We start from the raw sequence: 20,671 nt of genomic DNA on the forward strand, positions 1-20,671 counted from the left end.
TCTTCCTGGACCCAGGACTGACTACCACAATCAGTGTTGCCCACTGTCTGTGTCTCACAGTCTCTCTGTGTCATGCTCACTGTCAGTTTCCTCTACTAGTCTAGTAGTGTCCTCTAGGGATGGCCATCCAGTATTGATGGTCTCAAAACATCGATGGTCGGGACCTAGGGCCATATTCAATTTCTCGAACTGCGCCACACGTTTTTGGGTGAAATGTGATTTTGGTGCATTCGGTCGAAAAATATTACTTTGGTTTCGACTTTGCGCAGGTATCCAATTAGCAACGACTTAACGCCCACTTCAGACGTTAACTGCCCAATTGGCCGTATATGGGGAGGTGCCAAATATCACTATATAAAAGCTTGCTTTTCCCGGCGTGGTTCAGCCTCCACGGTGTATAACATACATGTATGTTCTATGTGGAGATACTGCAGTGCCAGGAGCCTGCTACAACCCTGCTACAAGCCCGCATATTTTCCCTGCATATTGGCCCTTGTTTGCTGGAGTATAGATTGGTAAGTACCCCAATCTGTGATGTTTCCTTCCCTTATGCCATGGGCTCCCCTGTAGTTTAACCCCTGTGCCATGGGGCCCCGCCCCTGAAGTTTAACCCCTGTGCCATGGGGTCCCCGGGGGCCTGCCCGCCCTCCCATCTGAACTTGCCATGTGGGCACATGGGATCCCCTGTAGTTTAACCCCTGTGCCATGGGGCCCTGGGGGCCAAATGGCAACGGGCATATGCTGGCCGGGGCTTGCCATGTGGCCACATGGCAAGTTCAGATGGGTGGGCGGAGGGTCATCATGCTAATGGAATTTTATTTTTTATTTTTTTTGATGGATGATATTTTTTATGTTCTTTTTTTTAAATAAAACTCATTTTAAAAAATTGTCTGAAATTATTCTTCAGTTTCAACTGCAGTGTAGAGCTGCATGTTCTATCATGTTCAATGTTCTGCTGCATGTTTACTTCTGTTTTTTTAAAACAGTGGTTAGAAGAATGTCTCGTGAGAAGAGACCTAGGCCAATCCCTTCTCCAGTGTCTTCAAATCCCCCTGATAGCGATGAGGAGTGGCAGCCTGAGCCAAGACAGAGTTCTGGGGCTATGCATCGTCAACAGACACAGGTATTTTTTTTAAAAACCACTACTTAACAATCTCCACCACCACCCACCACTCCACCATCCATACCCCCCCCCCCCCCCGCCTGACACCGCATGCTTCCTCCACACACATGCACCCACCACCACCATCCCTCCACACACCTGCATCCACCCCACCATCCCTCCACACACCTGCATCCACCACCACCATCCCTCCACACACATGCATCCACCCCACCATCCCTCCACACACATGCATCCATCCCTCCACACACATGCATCCACCCCACCATCCCTCCACACACATGCATCCATCCCTCCACACACATGCATCCACCCCACCATCCCTCCACACACATGCATCCATCCCTCCACACACATGCATCCACCCCACCATCCCTCCACACACGTGCATCCACCCCACCATCCCTCCACACACATGCACCCATCCCTCCACACACATGCATCCACCCCACCATCCCTCCACACACATGCACCCATCCCTCCACACACATGCATCCACCCCACCATCCCTCCACACACATGCACCCATCCCTCCACACACATGCATCCACTCCACCATCCCTCCACACACATGCACCCATCCCTCCACACACATGCATCCACCCCACCATCCCTCCACACACGTGCACCCATCCCTCCACACACATGCACACACCCCACCATCCCTCCACACACATGCATCCACCCCACCATCCCTCCACACACATGCACCCATCCCTCCACACACATGCATCCACCCCACCATCCCTCCACACACATGCACCCATCCCTCCACACACATGCATCCACCCCACCATCCCTCCACACACATGCACCCATCCCTCCACACACATGCACACACCCCACCATCCCTCCACACACATGCACCCATCCCTCCACACACATGCATCCACCCCACCATCCCTCCACACACCTGCATCCACCCCACCATCCCTCCACACACATGCATCCACCCCTCCACACACATGCATCCACCCCACCATCCCTCCACACACCTGCATCCACCCCACCATCCCTCCACACACATGCACCCATCCCTCCACACACATGCATCCACCCCACCATCCCTCCACACACCTGCATCCACCCCACCATCCCTCCACACACATGCATCCACCCCTCCACACACATGCATCCACCCCACCATCCCTCCACACACATGCACCCATCCCTCCACACACATGCACACACCCCACCATCCCTCCACATACATGCACACACCCCACCATCCTTTTTTTTTTTGTAACTTTTGTAATTTTGTTTTTCAGGGAAATAATGAGGATACTGACACCTCTGATGGTGAGGTACCTGCTCAGTCCAAAACTAAACAAACTAAGGCAATGCAATCTGCCAGATTTAACAATGCAGAGAATGATGCATTAATCAACGGTGTTGACAAATTTTATGACAAGCTTTTAGGTCATCGCTCTGCTAAAACTCATCCGAGTGAAAAGATGAGAATATGTAGGGAAAATAGGATTTTGGTACTTACCAGGTAAATCCTTTTCTTTGAATCCATAGGGGGCACTGGAGTACTCTTGGGTTATGGACGGGGCGTAGAGGAAATGGCACATATTTAAATATTTAAATTAGTAACTGGCCATCCCCTCCATAATCCCATAGAGCCCTTCAGTATTTTTACTGGGCCGAACAGGAGTGATAGAGAGGATGAACCATAGAGAATTACATATAACATTATATGAACCTATAACATTATAATATAATGGTCAACCCTAAAGTTGACACATAACGGAACTGATAACAATCAGTTGATACCATAACATCGAATGCATTGGTGATGAAGTGTTACCATAAGATCCACAGACCTTACCACAAGACAGGTAAACTGCTCTGGGTGGGCGTCCAGTGCCCCCTATGGATTCAAAGAAAAGGATTTACCTGGTAAGTACCAAAATCCTATTTTCTTTTTCATCCACTAGGGGTCACTGGAGTACTCTTGGGACGTACCAAAGTTTCCCCCTTGGGCGGGAGAGCAGTTTGGCACCTGTAATACTAGACGGCCAAAGCTAAATGCTGATGCCGCAAACGTAGCCAACCTGTAAAAGCGCACCAACATGCGCACTGATGGTCATGCACTGATGACCATGTAGCAGCTTGTCTACGCTGTTTCGTAGAAACTCCACGACCTGCTGCTCCTAACTTTCCCAAAGAACGTATGGAATGGTCTGACACTGATGTAGGCGGTTGAAGGCCGCTTATGACGTTCACTAGAACGTTTGGAATAGTCTGACCTTGATGTAGGCGTTGTAGCCTATTATGAAGCTAAGCCTGACGTATGACATAAGGACTGCTTGGAAGCTTGTAAAGCCATCTTTACTACATTATAGAGAACAATGTGTCTGTTCTACGTACAATTGTTTGTGTTACATAAACGCGTAGTGCGCGTACCACATTCAAAGTAACTTAAGTTCTCGAACATATTGATAACCGAGGAACTACATTAATTAGTTGATGCGTGACATTATACGATCTTTGACTGGAACACGGAATTTGTGCGAAGTTCCGCCCTATGACCATAAAACACCAGATTTGGGGCCTTGACATGCAAGCCACCCTATGTTAAAAACACGCCTTGCTGAGAGGCTAAGGCTAAGAGAAAAGTGTTTACCAATTGATAAACGTAACATCCACTTGTTGTAAGAAATCAACAAATGAAGACTGTAAATAAAAAACCTAAAACCAGATCACGTCCCCTGGCGCTGTAGGTGGTAAAACCAGATCACGTCCCATGGCGCTGTAGGTGGTATAAATGGAGGTCGTGTGAGGACACCGTGCAGGAAAGTGTGTACAATCGGCAAAGGAGCCAAACACCTTTGCAGGTAAATTGACATGCAGAGACCTGCACCTTGAGTGTAGAATATAATCCTTCACCAAACCCATTTGTAAAAAAAATATTAAAAGACGGGATAACTTGAAAATGATGTTGGAAACTTCTGAGCGTCACACCAACCTATAGAGGCACGCTAAACCTTGTGATAATGAGCAGCCGTACTGGCTTCCCAGCCCCTAACATGGTTTGTATACCAGATTCTGGAATGCCCTCCGTTCTTGAGAGCGCTTTGAACAGCCACCCCGTGAAACGCTGCCGCGTTAAAACGGGGTAAAAGAACTGACCCTAGTGGGATAGGTCCGGACGTGGCGAGAGCGGTGAAGGATCGGCTGCGAGTAGTTCGCGGAGATCCAAGAATCATGGCCTCCAAGGCCAATGTGGCGCCACTAGTATGACTGTCATGGAGTCTTGTATGATCCATTTTAGTACCCGAGGAAGCAGCGTAACCGTTGTAACAGATTCACAATGCTGTACAGCCACGCGATCGTGAGAGCATCAGAGCATCTACAGCTGCTGCCTTCGGAGCCCTTGTACTGGACACATACTGGGATGGACACATACTTGGATGTTTTTTTTTTTTTTTTTATTTGTTTTTGCGAGATGCCAATAGATACCCCTGTAGGTAACTCCACCGCTGGACCAACATCTGGAACACTTAAGAATTCAATGCTCAGTGTCCTGGAATAAGCTGCCTTCCAGCTGTTCACTCCCAGAATGAACATGGAGCAACTTGGCGCATGGTCATGCGACTTCGTTTCCGTCTTGATCGGTGATGTATGCGATCGCCGTTGTGTTGTCTGACCGCACTTGGACAGTCTGAGAACGGAGCATGTGGCCCGCTTGCCGCAGCGCATTTGACCGAAATCTCCGTGATTTGTGAAGTTAATCATTTGGGACCCCAGGTCCCCAACCTCTGAGACTCGCGTTTAAGCCCAGCAGCAGCCGGGCATCAAAAAATTACATGAAACTCATGGTTGTTCTTCTCCACGGAAATCTTTAGTAAAAGGCGAAAGATTTATTCGATCTGAAGAGAAACCAGAGTATTCATATTTAGAATTATCCAATTCTAGACGCCGAACATTGTCCCTGCGGTAAAATTATGTACTTGGAGCCACTAGAGTAGTAAAACTCTGGCCCTTAGAGACAACCGTACTATTTTGTAGTAGCGTGCAAGAACTTCCAGGTGAAAATGACCTGAGTGACTCCTTGCGAAGTAGAGTGCGTCGAAAGACGTCACTCTCCTTACCAATAGGCAAAAGGCCAAATGGATCAAGACTGTCCGTGACTTGCGTACGAACTGTACGTGATGACAAACAGTTTGTGAGGTATGTTCAGGCAGGTAAATCCGTGCAATCACGGAATTATCCCTATGCATGAGTCCGTTATTACGGAATGAGGCTTGATATCTCTAGGTTAACAATCTAACCGTGCTGAACGACACCCTTGTACGTTAGTAAGGGCCGTTGCATGGCGAAGTTTTGAGACGGAGCTTCAATGAGCAGATCTGCAAAACACTGAACTGTTATCACTTCCAGGGATGAGCTATTACGATAGCCATTACTTGTGACAACCCTAGGCGCCATACGAAGCCAAAACGGTAGCGCTTGAAAGCGAGAATGGTTTTTACTGCCAACTTAAGTAGGCCTGATGCGTCTAAGTAGCCATTCTCGTTGAAATCCAGAATCACTGTGAATTTCAACCTGTAGTCACCAACTGCAGGTATTCATGAATGTCCCTGATTGACCTGAAGGGTCAGTATCGGACTGACAGATTTAGCCAGCTTTGGAACAACCCCAAACTGGAATAATGACCGTGACTCTGTTGTTGACTGCAGTCAAAGTGCTCAATCTACTAGAGCTTGTATGGCGGTGTGCAGAACCGCGATTTTATCTTCTGACCCAGGCAGACATGTTTTGCAAATTGCCATAGTGGAAACAATCAACCTTTGTTTGATAAACTGCGACCCAAAATTTGCGGATCCCCCAACTGTGGATGCCCACAACTGACTATCGGCGATGGCCTGGAAACTCATTCTAGCCATGGCTTTTCAGTGGCTTAGCTGTAAACGCCACTGAAACCCTGGTTAACGGTGCCTGGAAGTAGGTGGCAGCACTTTAACCGTATATTGACGACAATCAGACAATTAGAGGTTATCGAAAACCACGTTCACTACCACCTGACCCGTCTGTGGCTGTTTTTGTAGCACGGGCCCGAAAGGATCGAGATGTAAATACTATATTCTGAATCTATTTATTTAGGAATTTGTCCAAGACAGGACGAAACATGTGGGCAGCTTAAGGTAATGTTTCTATTCTCGTTTAAAAACGGACACCGTTCCACAGAAACTGTACCTAGATATTGAGCAGATTCACAAATGTGAGCTGCGAGAAGCGTAAGGTGTGCTTCTTGTAGGGCAAACGTGAACTGTTTTGCCATGCAACCACTGCCCTGTTAAGCCGAACCGGGCCCAAACCAGGTTAAACAACTGCCCTACTGCTGTACACTGTAGGACACACTGCGATGGGTATCTCTGAAACTGTCAAATGAGAAAACCATCAGTATATACGCCAGCCTTCCCCACCGAGGAACGGCAATAGTGCGTATGTGCAGTCTTATTTGTCCGACGGACTCTGCAGCGAAGCTGCTATGTCTTAGCCTTACTCCTTATGTACACGGACAAACAAGTACAGAAGGATAGACCAGTACCGAGACTTAGTACCACGTAAATAAAGTGTGTATAAATCTACATCACAGCACACGTGTTGTGCTGTACAACCAAGAAAAATAAAATTCCTAACAACACCCCGGCTCCTCTAGAGGCCGAGTGTTGTAGGGCAGCAACTTCCTGGGAAGAACCAGGAAGTAATGTTAAAATGGTGTCCGGCCATGTGCTTGCTTAATGCAAGACTGCTGATACACCAAGTTCCATATATATATATATATATATATATATATATATATATATATCAATATAAACACATAGATATATATTAATACCTACACATGTACTATATACACAGACCCTGTATACTATCAGTGTGTAAACACACAACCACATATACACACAGATAGATAGATATATATATATATACACACACACATATATATATATACACAACAGTTATATTGTATATGTAACAGAGAATCTGATATTGGCCACAGGCTTAAAACATATATTTATATATATATATATATACAACAGTTATATTGTATATGTAACAGAGACTCTGATATTGGCCACAGCTGATGATTTTGCTGCCTAAACGCAGCTTAGATATTGGGGCCTCCCTGCGGCTTCCTCCCCCCTTCTCTCTCCTGCAGAAGAGAATAATTTGCAGGTGCAGCCTTTATTATGGCTGCCGATTTCCCCCACACTGCTCCCCCCCCCCGCCGTTGTTCAGCAGACGGGAGACGGGGAGTGCAAGTCTTACCGACTGCACATCGGAGATTGGTGAGCGTCTGCCACAGCGGGCCGCGGCAGCAGCTGTCCCCAGTTAGCTCGGCCGCACACCCCAGCAGAGTACCAGGGTAGGGAGGAGGACGGACTGGCGAGACGGGGAGCGGCGAGCGTTCCAGCGGTAGTGGCGGGAGCTGCTCGCTAGCTACGGGTGACCCAGGAAGCGTCGAGCGGCCTGCGCAGTGCCGGGGTTCGCTCGCTGGCTCCCTGCAAGTGAAAAATGAGCCAGGGATTTTACAAGTGGCAGCCAGCAGGGGAACATTTACAGTTATATAAATACACACAGTCCCCACATAATGGGCGGCAGCGTGAGCTGACCGCCCGCAATAGTTCAAAAAAGTAAATAAGTGAGCGGCGGCAGTGAGAGCTGCCTACCGCTCAGTACCTGCACCACCTGCGGAGGCCATGACGGGACCTTTCTGTAAGCGCCGTCCTGCGTCCTTGTGCAGCCCGTGGTTGCAATCAGCTGCGCTGATTTTAGTCAATGGCGGGGCCCTTTGTATGAGCGCCGGCAGACCATCTGCTGCTAATGCAGCACCAATGATCCCTAACCCGAACTTCTCTGATAAGTTGGGAAGGGATCAGGTAGAAAAACCAAATAATCTTGTTTGAAATAATCTTGCTTGAAGAATCGCAGGACATTCAGTCCTCAGTACCTTCCGCTAGAGGCACAGAAAAATACTGAAGGGCTCTATGGGATTATGGAGGGGATGGCCAGTTACTAATTTAAATATTGAAATATGTGCCATTTCCGCTACGCCCAGTCCATAACCCAAGAGTACTCCAGTGACCCCTAGTGGATGAAAAGAAATTGCAGATAATGTTACTGCAGTTTCTGGTGTAGTCAGGGAAGTAGATGTATGTAGAAAAAGATACAGTGATTGCAGGAGATGCACCAAGAAATAAATGGCCAAAGAGCATAATTATAAAAGGTACAGGCAGAGGACCAGCATTGGACATAACTTGGCTGCCTTGGGAAGAAAAAATCATTCAGAGAATAAATCCGGCCATGGTTCAAGGCTTGCCAGCAAGCATAGATAGCAGCATTTCCAGGCCTGCTATAAGCACAGGTAATCATTCTAACCACCCCACCCACGACCCCCATTTTTATTGTCTTTAATTTAACCAATTTTTTTTTACATTATCAAAAATATACAGATACAAGAGAATCAACGGAAAGACATCAAGGATCATCAAGTGGTACTGCTCACAGACACTCTCGGCCTTCAGTCTCAAGTCAGGCACAAAGTACGTTTATTTTTTTTTAAATTGTATATTAAATTAAAAATTTTGTTTTCTACTAATGTAGTATGGCCCTCATTCCGAGTTGTTCGCTCGGTATTTTTCATCGCATCGCAGTGAAAATCCGCTTAGTACGCATGCGCAATGTTCGCACTGCGACTGCGCCAAGTAACTTTACTATGAAGAAAGTATTTTTACTCACGGCTTTTTCTTCGCTCCGGCGATCGTAATGTGATTGACAGGAAATGGGTGTTACTGGGCGGAAACACGGCGTTTCAGGGGCGTGTGGCTGAAAACGCTACCGTTTCCGGAAAAAACGCAGGAGTGGCCGGAGAAACGGTGGGAGTGCCTGGGCGAACGCTGGGTGTGTTTGTGACGTCAACCAGGAACGACAAGCACTGAACTGATCGCACAGGCAGAGTAAGTCTGGAGCTACTCTGAAACTGCTAAGTAGTTAGTAATCGCAATATTGCGAATACATCGGTCGCAATTTTAAGAAGCTAAGATTCACTCCCAGTAGGCGGCGGCTTAGCGTGTGTAACTCTGCTAAATTCGCCTTGCGACCGATCAACTCGGAATGAGGGCCTATGTTCTAAAGGTGGAATTCGAGAAAGAACTCGCATGGACAGCCAAGAAGGCAGACCTAGTAAAAAAAGACACACTGCAGAGGCAGAAAAAAGGCCAAAATCCCATCAACCTGAACAAGCAAGGATGGCATCAATGGTCAGCAGAATGCACACTGAAGAAGATATTTCAAAAGTCAATTTATAATAAACTCAAGTAATCAAACACACATTACAAGCTGTGTATAAAAGTGCTGCTCCTGTATGCCATTTGTTTTAGGGATTCAAATATTTCATGAATTAGGAATATTTTTGAAGGGTCAAAAAAAAACAAAGTTTCGGTCAAAAAGCTGGCCAAAATTAAACTTCACCACACTTTCAAGAAATAAGACCACCATGTATTCAGCACCAAATCACCCAAATAAAACATAAATGTAACACAACAAGATATGCCCTTCAAGAAGTAGGTAAAAATTAAAATATTATTTTTGATTTTTTTTTTACCTTTCATTTGATTATTTCTTGTAAAAAAGTTAAATTCTGTTTAGCAGATAATGTAGACTTTGGTTTATTTTAGAGATGAGCGGGTTCGGTTCCTCGGGATCCGAATCCCCCTGAACTTCACCCATTTTACACGGTTCCGAAGCAGCCTCGGATCTTCCCGCCTTGCTCGGTTAACCCGAGCGCGCCCGAACGTCATCATCCCGCTGTCGGATTCTCGCGAGATTCGTATTCTATATAAGGAGCCGCGTGTCGCCGCCATTTTCACTTGTGCTTTGGAGATGATAGCGAGAGGACGTGGCTGCGTTTTCTCAGTTTTTGTGTTCAGTGTGCTGCAAATATCTGTGCTCAGTGTGCTGCAAATATCTGTGCTCAGTGTGCTGCAAATATCTGTGCTCAGTGTGCTGAAAATATCTACGTTCTCTGCCTGAAAAATGCTCCATATCTGTGCTGCATTGTAGTATATAGTAGGAGACAAGTGCAGAATTTTGCAGACCACCAGTATATAATAAGATTTTACTTACCGGTAAATCTATTTCTCGTAGTCCGTAGTGGATGCTGGGGACTCCATAAGGACCATGGGGATAGACGGGCTCCGCAGGAGACATGGGCACTTTAAGAAAGAATTTAGATTCTGGTGTGCTCTGGCTCCTCCCTCTATGTCCCTCCTCCAGACCTCAGTTAGAGAAACTGTGCCCGGAAGAGCTGACAGTACAAGGAAAGGATTTTGGTAATCCAGGGCAAGATACATACCAGCCACACCAATCACACCGTATAACTTGTGATAAACTTACCCAGTCAACAGTATGAACAACATCAGAGCATCAGTTCAACCCTGATGCAACAATAACATAGCCTTTATTGCAGCAATAACTATATACAAGTATTGCAGAAGAAGTCCGCACTTGGGACGGGCGCCCAGCATCCACTACGGACTACGAGAAATAGATTTACCGGTAAGTAAAATCTTATTTTCTCTAACGTCCTAGTGGATGCTGGGGACTCCGTAAGGACCATGGGGATTATACCAAAGCTCCCAAACGGGCGGGAGAGTGCGGATGACTCTGCAGCACCGATTGAGCAAACAATAGGTCCTCATCAGCCAGGGTATCAAACTTGTAGAACTTCGCAAAAGTGTTTGAACCTGACCAAGTAGCAACTCGGCATAGTTGTAATGCCGAGACCCCTCGGGCAGCCGCCCAAGAAGAGCCCACCTTCCTAGTGGAATGGGCTTTAACTGATTTAGGCAGCGGCAATCCAGCCGCAGAATGAGCCTGCTGAATCGTGTTACAGATCCAGCGAGCAATAGTTTGCTTTGAAGCAGGAGCACCCAGCTTGTTGGATGCATACAGGATAAACAGCGACTCCGTTTTTCTGACTCTAGCCGTTCTGGCTACATAAACCTTCAAAGCCCTGACCACATCCAGTAACTCGGAATCCTCCAAGTCACGAGTAGCCACAGGCACCACAATAGGTTGGTTCATATGAAAAGATGACACCACTTTTGGCAGAAATTGTGGACGGGTCCGCAATTCTACTCTATCTATATGGAAAACCAGATAGGGGCTTTTATGTGACAAAGCCGCTAAATCTGACACACGCCTAGCCGAAGCCAAGGCTAATAGCATGACCACCTTTCACGTGAGATATTCTAACTCCACCGTTTTAAGTGGTTCAAACCAGTGTGATTTCAGTAAACTTAACACCACGTTAAGATCCCAAGGTGCCACTGGAGGCACAAAAGGAGGCTGAATATGCAGCACTCCCCTTACAAACGTCTGAACTTCTGGTAGAGAAGCCAACTCTTTTTGAAAGAAAATGGATAGGGCCGAAATCTGGACCTTAATGGAGCCCAATTTTAGGCCCAAATTCACTCCGGACTGTAGGAAGTGAAGGAAACGGCCCAGCTGGAATTCCTCTGTAGGAGCATTCCTGGCCTCACACCAAGAAACATATTTTCGCCATATACGGTGATAATGTTTAGCTGTCACGTCCTTCCTAGCCTTTATCAGCGTAGGAATGACCTCGTCCGGAATGCCCTTTTCTGCTAGGATCCGGCGTTCAACCGCCATGCCGTCAAACGCAGCCGCGGTAAGACTTGGAACAGACAGGGCCCCTGTTGCAACAGGTCCTGTCTTAGAGGAAGAGGCCACGGGTCCTCTGTGAGCATTTCTTGCAGATCTGGATACCAGGTCCTTCGTGGCCAATCTGGAACAATGAGGATTGTTCTCACTCCTCCTTTTCTTATTATCCTCAGCACCTTGGGAATGAGAGGAAGAGGAGGAAATACATAGACCGACTGGAACACCCACGGTGTCACCAGGGCATCTACCGCTATTGCCTGAGGGTCTCTTGACCTGGCGCAATACCTCTGTAGTTTTTTGTTGAGGCGGGATGCCATCATGTCCACCTGTGGCAGTTCCCACCGATATGTGATCTGTGTGAAGACTTCCTGATGAAGTTCCGACTCTCCCGGGTGGAGGTCGTGTATGCTGAGGAAGTCTGCTTCCCAGTTGTCCACTCCTGGGATGAACACTGCTGACAGAGCGCTTACGTGATTCTCCACCCAGCGAAGAATTCTGGTGGCTTCTGCCATCGCCACTCTGCTCCTTGTGCCGCCTTGGCGGTTCACCTGAGCCACTGCGGTGATGTTGTCTGACTGATTCAGAACTAGTTGGTCGCGAAGCAAGTGCTCCGCTTGACGTAGGACGTTGTATACGGCCCTTAATTCCAGGATGCTGATGTGAAGGCAAATCTCTTGACTTGACCACAGACCTTGGAAATTTCTTCCCTGTGTGACTGCTCCCCACCCTCGGAGGCTAGCGTCCGTGGTCACCAGGACCCAGTCCTGAATTCCGAATCTGCGTCCCTCTAGAAGGTGAGAACTCTGCAGCCACCACAGGAGTGACACCCTGGCCCTGGGGGACAGGGTGATTAACCGATGCATCTGAAGATGTGATCCGGACCACTTGTCCAGTAAGTCCCATTGGAAGGTCCTCGCATGGAACCTGCCGAAGGGAATAGCCTCGTATGATGCCACCATCCTTCCCAGGACTCGAGTGCAGTGATGCATTGACACCTGTTTTGGTTTTAATAGATTCCTGACCAGTGTCATGAGCTCCTGAGCTCTCTCTATCGGGAGATAAACCCTCTTCTGGTCTGTGTCCAGAATCATGCCTAGGAAAGGCAGATGAGCCGTAGGAACCAACTGCGACTTTGGAATATATAGAATCCAGCCGTGTTGCCGTTACACTTCCAGAGAAAGTGATACGCTGTTCAGCAACTGCTCTCTTGATCTCGCTTTTAGTACGGGATAATTGTGACACCTTGCTTCCGCAGGTGCACCATCATTTCCGCCATTACCTTGGTGAAGATTCTCGGGGCCGTGGAGAGACCAAACGGCAACGTCTGAAATTGGTAATGACGATCCTGTACCGCAAATCTGAGGTACGCCTGATGAGGTGGATAAATGGGGACATGAAGATATGCATCCTTTATGTCCAGAGACACCATAAAATCTCCCCCTTTCAGGCTTGCGATGACCGCTCTTAGCGATTCCATCTTGAACTTGAACCTTTTCAGGTATATGTTCAGGGATTTTAAATTCAATATGGGTCTGACCGAACCGTCCGGTTTCGGGACTACAACATGGTCGAATAATAACCCCCTCCTTGTTGAAGGAGGGGAACCTTGACCACCACCTGTTGAAGATACAATTTGTGAATTGCAGTTAACACTATTTCCCTCTCGTGGGGGGAAGCCGGCAGGGCCGTCGGTGAGAGGGCATCTCCTCAAAGTCCAGTTTGTATCCCTGAGACACAATATCTATTGCCCAGGGATCCAACAGGGAGTGAACCCACTTGTGGCTGAACTTACGAAGACGTGCCCCCACCGGGCCTAGCTCCGCCTGTGGAGCCCCAGCGACATGCGGTGGATTTTGTAGAGGTCGGGGAGGACTTCTGTTCCTGGGAACTAGCTGTGTTGTGCAGCTTCTTTCCTCTGCCCCTGCCTCTGGCAAGAAAGGACGCACCTCGGACTTGTTTCTTTGTGTTCGAAAGGCTGCATTTGATAATGTCGTGCTTTCCTAGGCTGTGCAGGAATATAAGGCAAAATATCAGAATTACCAGCTATAGCTGTGGAGACCAGGACCGAGATCCCTTCTCCACACAATCCTCAGCCTTCCATATGCCTCTCAAGTCGACATCATCTGTCCATTGCATATTCTACAGGACACGTCAAGCAGAAATCGACATAGCGTTGACTCTAGAACCCAGTAGACTAATGTCTCTTTGGGCATGTTTTATATATATATCTCTTAAGACAGCATCTTTAATATATATATCTCTATATATACATATATATATATATATATATATATATATATACTAGGGTCTCAATCTCTGCTGATAAGGTACCTGTCCACGCTGCTACAGCGCTATAAACCCATGCCGACACAATCGCCGGTCTGAGTAGTGTACCAGAATGTGCACGCTATCTGCAGGATCCCTGAGGATAGCTGTTAAGTCAGGGCTACCTTTTGGGCAAACGTGACACCCTAGGGGAAGATTCCCATCGTATCCTGGCCCTAGTAGGGAAAGGATACTCCCTGAGAATTCTTTGTGGGAAACTGCAGTCTCTTGTCTGGAGATTCACGCTCTTTATCATCATGAGAGGAGGGAAATTGACCTCAGCTTTCTTCCCCTTAAACATGTGTACCCTTGTGTCAGGGACAGATGAGTCATCAGTGATATGCAAATCATCTTTTATTACAATAATCATATATTGAATACTTTTCTGCCATTTTGGCTGTAACTTTGCATTATCGTAGTCGACACTGGAGTCAGACTCCGTGTCGATATCAGTGTCTATTATTTTGGATAGTGATCATTGAGAGACTCTGAAGGTCTCTGCGACATAGGGACAGACATGGGTAGATTCCCTGTCTGTTCTCTAATCTTTTGTGCAATAAATTCACCTTAGCACTTAATTACACATATCCAAACAGGTGTCGGCGTTGTCGACGGAGACACCCCTCACACACACATTTTCTCCATCTCCTCCATAGGGGAGCCTTTTACCTCAGACATGTCGACACACACGTACCGACACACCACACACTCAGGGAATGCTCATCTGAAGACAATTCCCCCATAAGGCCCTTTGGAGAGACAAAGAGAGAGTATGCCAGCACACACCCCAGCGCTATTAACCCAGGAATAACACAGTAACTTAATGTTAACCCAGTAGCTGCTGTTTATATTGATTTTTGTGCCTAATTATGTGCCCCCCCCCTCTCTTTTTACCCTCTTCTACCGTGTAACTGCAGGGGAGAGGCTGGGGAGCTTCCTCTCAGCGGTGCTGTGGAGAAAAAACATGGCGCTGGTGAGTGCTGAGGAAGAAGCCCCGCCCCCTCGACGGCGGGCCTCTGTCCCGCTTAAATATACATTTACTTGGCGGGGGCTCATACATATATACAGTGCCCAACTGTATATATGCTAAACTTTTGCCAAAGAGGTCCCAATTGCTGCCCAGGGCGCCCCCCCCCTGCGCCCTGCACCCTTACAGTGACCAGAGTATGTGAGGTGTGTGTGGGAGCAATGGCGCACAGCTGCAGTGCTGTGCGCTACCTCAGTGAAGACAGGAGTCGTCTGCCGCCGATTTCTAAGTCTTCTTGCTTCTTATGCTCACCCGGCTTTTGTCTTCCGGCTCTGCGAGGGGGACGGCGGCGCGGCTCTGGGATCGGACGACGAGGGTGAGATCCTGTGTATGATCCCTCTGGAGCTAATGGTGTCCAGTAGCCTAAGAAGCAGGACCTATCTTCAGAGAGTAGGGCTGCTTATCTCCCCTCAGTCCCACGATGCAGGGAGTCTGTTGCCAGCAGAGCTCCCTGAAAATAAAAAACCTAACAAAATACTTTCTTACAGCAAGCTCAGGAGAGCTCACTGAACAGCACCCAGCTCGTCCGGGCACAGATTCAAACTGAGGTCTGGAGAAGGGACATAGAGGGAGGAGCCAGAGCACACCAGAATCTAAATTCTTTCTTAAAGTGCCCATGTCTCCTGCGGAGCCCGTCTATCCCCATGGTCCTTACGGAGTCCCCAGCATCCACTAGGACGTTAGAGAAATATAGCAGTACGGTACTGTAGTACATTGCTCTACCTCTGTGTCGTCAAGTATACTATCCATCCATACCTGTGCTGCATTTTAGTTGTGCGCAGTATATAGTAGAAGGACAGTGCAGAATTTTGCTGACCACCAGTATATATATAGCAGTACGGTACAGTAGTCCATTGCTCTACCTCTGTGTCGTCAAGTATACTATCCATCAATACCTGTGCAGCATTGTAGTTGTGCGCAGTATATAGTAGGATGACAGTGCAGAATTGTGCTGACCACCAGTATATATATAGCAGTACGGTACAGTAGTCCATTGCTCTACCTCTGTGTCAGGTATACTATCCATCCATACCTGTGCTGCATTTTAGTTGTGCGCAGTATATAGTAGGAGGACAGTGCAGAATTTTGCTGACCACCATTATATATATAGCAGTACGGTACAGTAGTCCATTGCTCTACCTCTGTGTCGTCAAGTATACTATCCATCCATACCTGTGCTGCATTTTAGTTGTGCGCAGTATATAGTAGGAGGACAGTGCAGAATTTTGCTGACCACCAGTATATATATATATATATATATATATATAGCAGTATGGTACAGTAGTCCATTGCTCTACCTCTGTGTCGTCAAGTATACTATCCATCCATACCTGTGCTGCATTTTAGTTGTGCGCAGTATATAGTAGAAGGACAGTGCAGAATTTTGCTGACCACCAGTATATATATATAGCAGTACGGTACAGTAGTCCACTGCTCTACCTCCGTGTCGTCAAGTATACTATCCATATCTGTGCTGCATTGTAGTTGTGCGCAGTATATAGTAGGAGGACAGTGCAGAATTTTGCTGACCACCAGTATATATATAGCAGTATGGTACAGTAGTCCATTGCTCTACCTCTGTGTCGTAAAGTATACTATCCATATGTGTGCTGCATGTGCTGTTTGGGGACTATTTTTTTAAGTGCCATCCTGTCTGACACTGCAGTGCCACTCCTAGATGGGCCAGGTGTTTGTGTCGGCCACTTGGGTCGCTTAGCTTAGCCATCTAGCGACCTTGGTGCACCTCTTTTTCTCTTTGCGTCATGTGCTGTTTGGGGACTATTTTTTTAATCTGCCATCCTGTCTGACACTGCAGTGCCACTCCTAGATGGGCCAGGTGTTTGTGTCGGCCACTTGGGTCGCTTAGCTTAGCCATCCAGCAACCTTGGTGCACCTCTTTTTTTCTTTGCATCATGTGCTGTTTGGTGACTATTTTTTAAATCTGCCATCCTGTCTGACACTGCAGTGCCACTCCTAGATGGGCCAGGTGTTTGTGTCAGCCACTTGGGTCGCTTAGCTTAGCCATCCAGCGACCTTGGTGCACCTCTTTTTTTCTTTGCATCATGTGCTGTTTGGGGACTATTTTTTAAATCTGCCATCCTGTCTGACACTACAGTGCCACTCCTAGATGGGCCAGGTGTTTGTGTCGGCCACTTGGGTCGCTTAGCTTAGCCATCCAGCGACCTTGGTGTACCTCTTTTTTTCTTTGCATCATGTACTGTTTGGGGACTATTTTTTAAATCTGCCATCCTGTCTGACACTGCAGTGCCACTCCTAGATGGGCCAGGTGTTTGTGTCGGCCACTTGTGTCGCTTAGCTTAGTCATACAGCGACCTCGGTGCAAATTTTAGGACTAAAAATAATATTGTGAGGTGTGAGGTGTTCAGAATAGACTGGAAATGAGTGGAAATTATGGTTATTGAGGTTAATAATACTATGGGATCAAAATGATCCCCAAATTCTATGATTTAAGCTGTTTTTGAGGGCTTTTTGTAAAAAAACACCCGAATCCAAAACACACCCAAATCCGACAAAAAAATTTCAGGGAGGTTTTGCCAAAATGCGTCCAAATCCAAAACACGGCCGCGGAACCGAATCCAAAACCAAAACACAAAACCCGAAAAATTTCCGGTGCACATCACTAGTTTATTTATGTGTCATTAGTCCATGCACCGTGTTGGCCAGGTAGAACTGTTTTTTCTTTTCTTATTATCTTTTTAAAAAAAAAAATTCAATACTTCAGACTTGTCTTTGTATTAAGGAGATTAACATTTATGCATAACACTCCCTTTACTACAGATCCCAGTGAAACACATCGACCAAGACAAGTCCAGGTATCTGGTAGAGGGAGTAGACAAGCCACAACTTCAAAATCTTCAAAAGCCCATGGTAATTACACAATTACAAGATAATATCAAGCAATATTCATATCAGTAATAAAGTGATCTGCACTGTACTCTTTCTCTTAAAAAAAAACTTTGTACAACTGTAATGCCCTAATTTCCAAAATTAGGAGAATCTCAGCATTTAAGAACTATTGCTGAAAAATTTGCATCACCAGCTGGAACATCCTCAAAAAAGACAAGTAAAACTCATGGTAAATCTATTAGATAAATAATTGAGTTCTAATTAAGTTTGTAGTAATTTTGTAAACTAATTAAACTGTTTTGAAAATTATTCTAAGTAAACTTTCTTATTTAGCAGGTAGATTGTCCATGAGTCAACTGACGAGTGAGGATGTAGGAAGAAGACATGACAAAGCTGTAAAAACCTTCCAAGCTGAACCGACTCCAGGAAAATGTATTCATCAAAAAGTGACCGAAAAATTGACACCCTCACATATTCTGGAAAGCAGCACCGCTGCCATATTGACGATAACCCAGGACCCACAGCCCACTGCAGAAGGTAAAAATAGGATTTTAATACCTACCGGTAAATCCTTTTCTATGAGTCCGTAGAGGATGTTGGGGACACCAAAAGAACCATGGGGTATACACGGGATCCGCAGGAGACATGGGCACTTTAAGACTTTCAAAGGGGCGTGACCTGGCTCCTTCCTCTATATCCCTCCCCAGACTCAGTTTGGAACTGTGCCCGGAGAGACGGACATTTCGAGGAAAGGAATTAACAAACAAGGTGAGCATTATACCAGCTCACGCCATAAACATGCCGAATAACATGGCATTCAACTGAACACATGCCAACGGACATGAACAAAATTCAGCAACAAGCTGAAGAAACCATAACACAACCTGTGTGTAACCAGAACTAAACTGCAGATACAGTACGCACTGGGACGGGCGCCCAACATCCTCTACGGACTCATAGAAAAGGATTTACCGGTAGGTATTAAAATCCTATTTTCTATTTCATCCTAGAGGATGTTGGGGACACCAAAAGAACCATGGGGTTTATACCAAAGCTCTATAGCGGGCGGGAGAATGCGGATGACTCTGCAGCACCGATTGACCAAACTTAAGGTCCTCATCGGCCAAGGTATCAAACTTTAGCAAAGTGTTTGACCCCGACCAAGTAGCAGCTCTGCAAAGTTGCAATGCCGAGACACCCCGGGCAGCCGCCCGGACAAGCCCACCTTCCTAGTGTAATTGGCCTTCACCGATTTCGGCAACGGCAAACCTGCCGTGGAATGAGCCTGCTGAATCGTTTGACATATCCAGCGGGCAATGGTCTGCTTGGAAGCAGGACACCAAATCTTATTGGGAGGATACAGGACAAACAGAGACTCTGTTTTCCTAACTGGAGACGTTCTGGCCACATACATTTTCAAAGCTCTGACCACATCTAGGAGACTTTTCCTCAGCCAAAGCGCCAGTAGCCACTGGCACCACAATAGGTTGGTTAATATGAAAAGAGGAAACCACCTTCGGCAGAAATTGTTGCCGAGTTCTCAACTCTGCTCTATCTTCATGGAAGATCAAATAAGGGCTCTTGTGAGACAAGGCCGCTAACTCAGACACCCGCCTTGCGGATGCCAATGCCAACAAAATGACAACCTTCCAAGTGAGGAATTTCAATTCCACTTTACGTAAAGGTTCAAACTAATGTGATTGAAGGAATGTCAATAACACATTAAGGTCCCAAGGTGCCACAGGGGGCACAAAGGGAGGTCGGATGTGCAGGACCCCTTTTACAAAGGTCTGCAACTCAGGAAGTGAGGCCAATTGTTTCTGAAAGAAAATTGACAAGGCAGAAATCTGCACCTTAATGGAGCCTAATTTAAGGCCCGCATCCACTCCATTTTGTAGAAAATGGAGAAACCGTCCAAGGTCAAACTTCTCCACAGGAGCTTTCTTGGACTCGCACCAGGAAACATATTTCCTCCAAATACGGTGATAGTGCTTTGATGTCACACCCTTCCTAGCAAGAATAAGGGTAGGGATGACTTCACTGGGAATACTCTTTTGGCCTAAAATCTGGCGTTCAACCGCCATGCCGTCAAACGTAGCCGCTGTAAGTCCTGATAGACGAACGGCCCCTGTCGTAGCAGATCCTCGCGAAGAGGAAGAGGCCAGGGATCTTCGACCAGTAACGCCTGAAGATCCAGGTACCAAATTCTCCTTGGCCAGTCTGGAACTATAAGGAGCGCTGGAATCTTTGTTTTTCTTAGAATTCTCAGAACCTTTGGGATGAGAGGAAGCGGAGGGAAAATGTACACCGACGGAAACACCCAAGGTGACGTCAGTGCATCCACTGCCGCCGCCTGAGGGTCCCTAGACCTGGAACAATACTTCAGAAGTTTTCTGTTGAGGGGAGACGCCATCATGTCTATGTGGGGAACCCCCCAAAGACTTGTCACTAGTGTGAAGACCTCTTGATGGAGACTCCACTCTCCTGGATGTAGATCGTGTCTGCTGATGAAGTCTGCTTCCCAGTTGTCCACCCCCGGAAGGAATATTGCTGACAGAGCATTTGTATGTGTCTCTGCCCAGCGGAGAATCTTTGTGGCTTCTGCCATGGCTGTCCTGCTCTTTGTGCCG

At 46.9% G+C, this 20,671-nt stretch overlaps 1 non-coding gene across 1 annotated transcript; it reads right to left on the minus strand.

Moving 5' to 3' along the window:
- Positions 1–4,903: 4,903 nt before the first annotated feature.
- LOC134946791 (U5 spliceosomal RNA) lies at positions 4,904–5,018 on the minus strand. Its single transcript, XR_010182382.1, has one exon. It is a non-coding gene; the product is annotated as a U5 spliceosomal RNA (small nuclear RNA).
- Positions 5,019–20,671: the final 15,653 nt, after the last annotated feature.

This window comes from Pseudophryne corroboree, chromosome 7 (genome assembly GCF_028390025.1).
Source record: "Pseudophryne corroboree isolate aPseCor3 chromosome 7, aPseCor3.hap2, whole genome shotgun sequence".
NCBI classification, from domain to species: Eukaryota; Metazoa; Chordata; class Amphibia; order Anura; family Myobatrachidae; genus Pseudophryne; species Pseudophryne corroboree.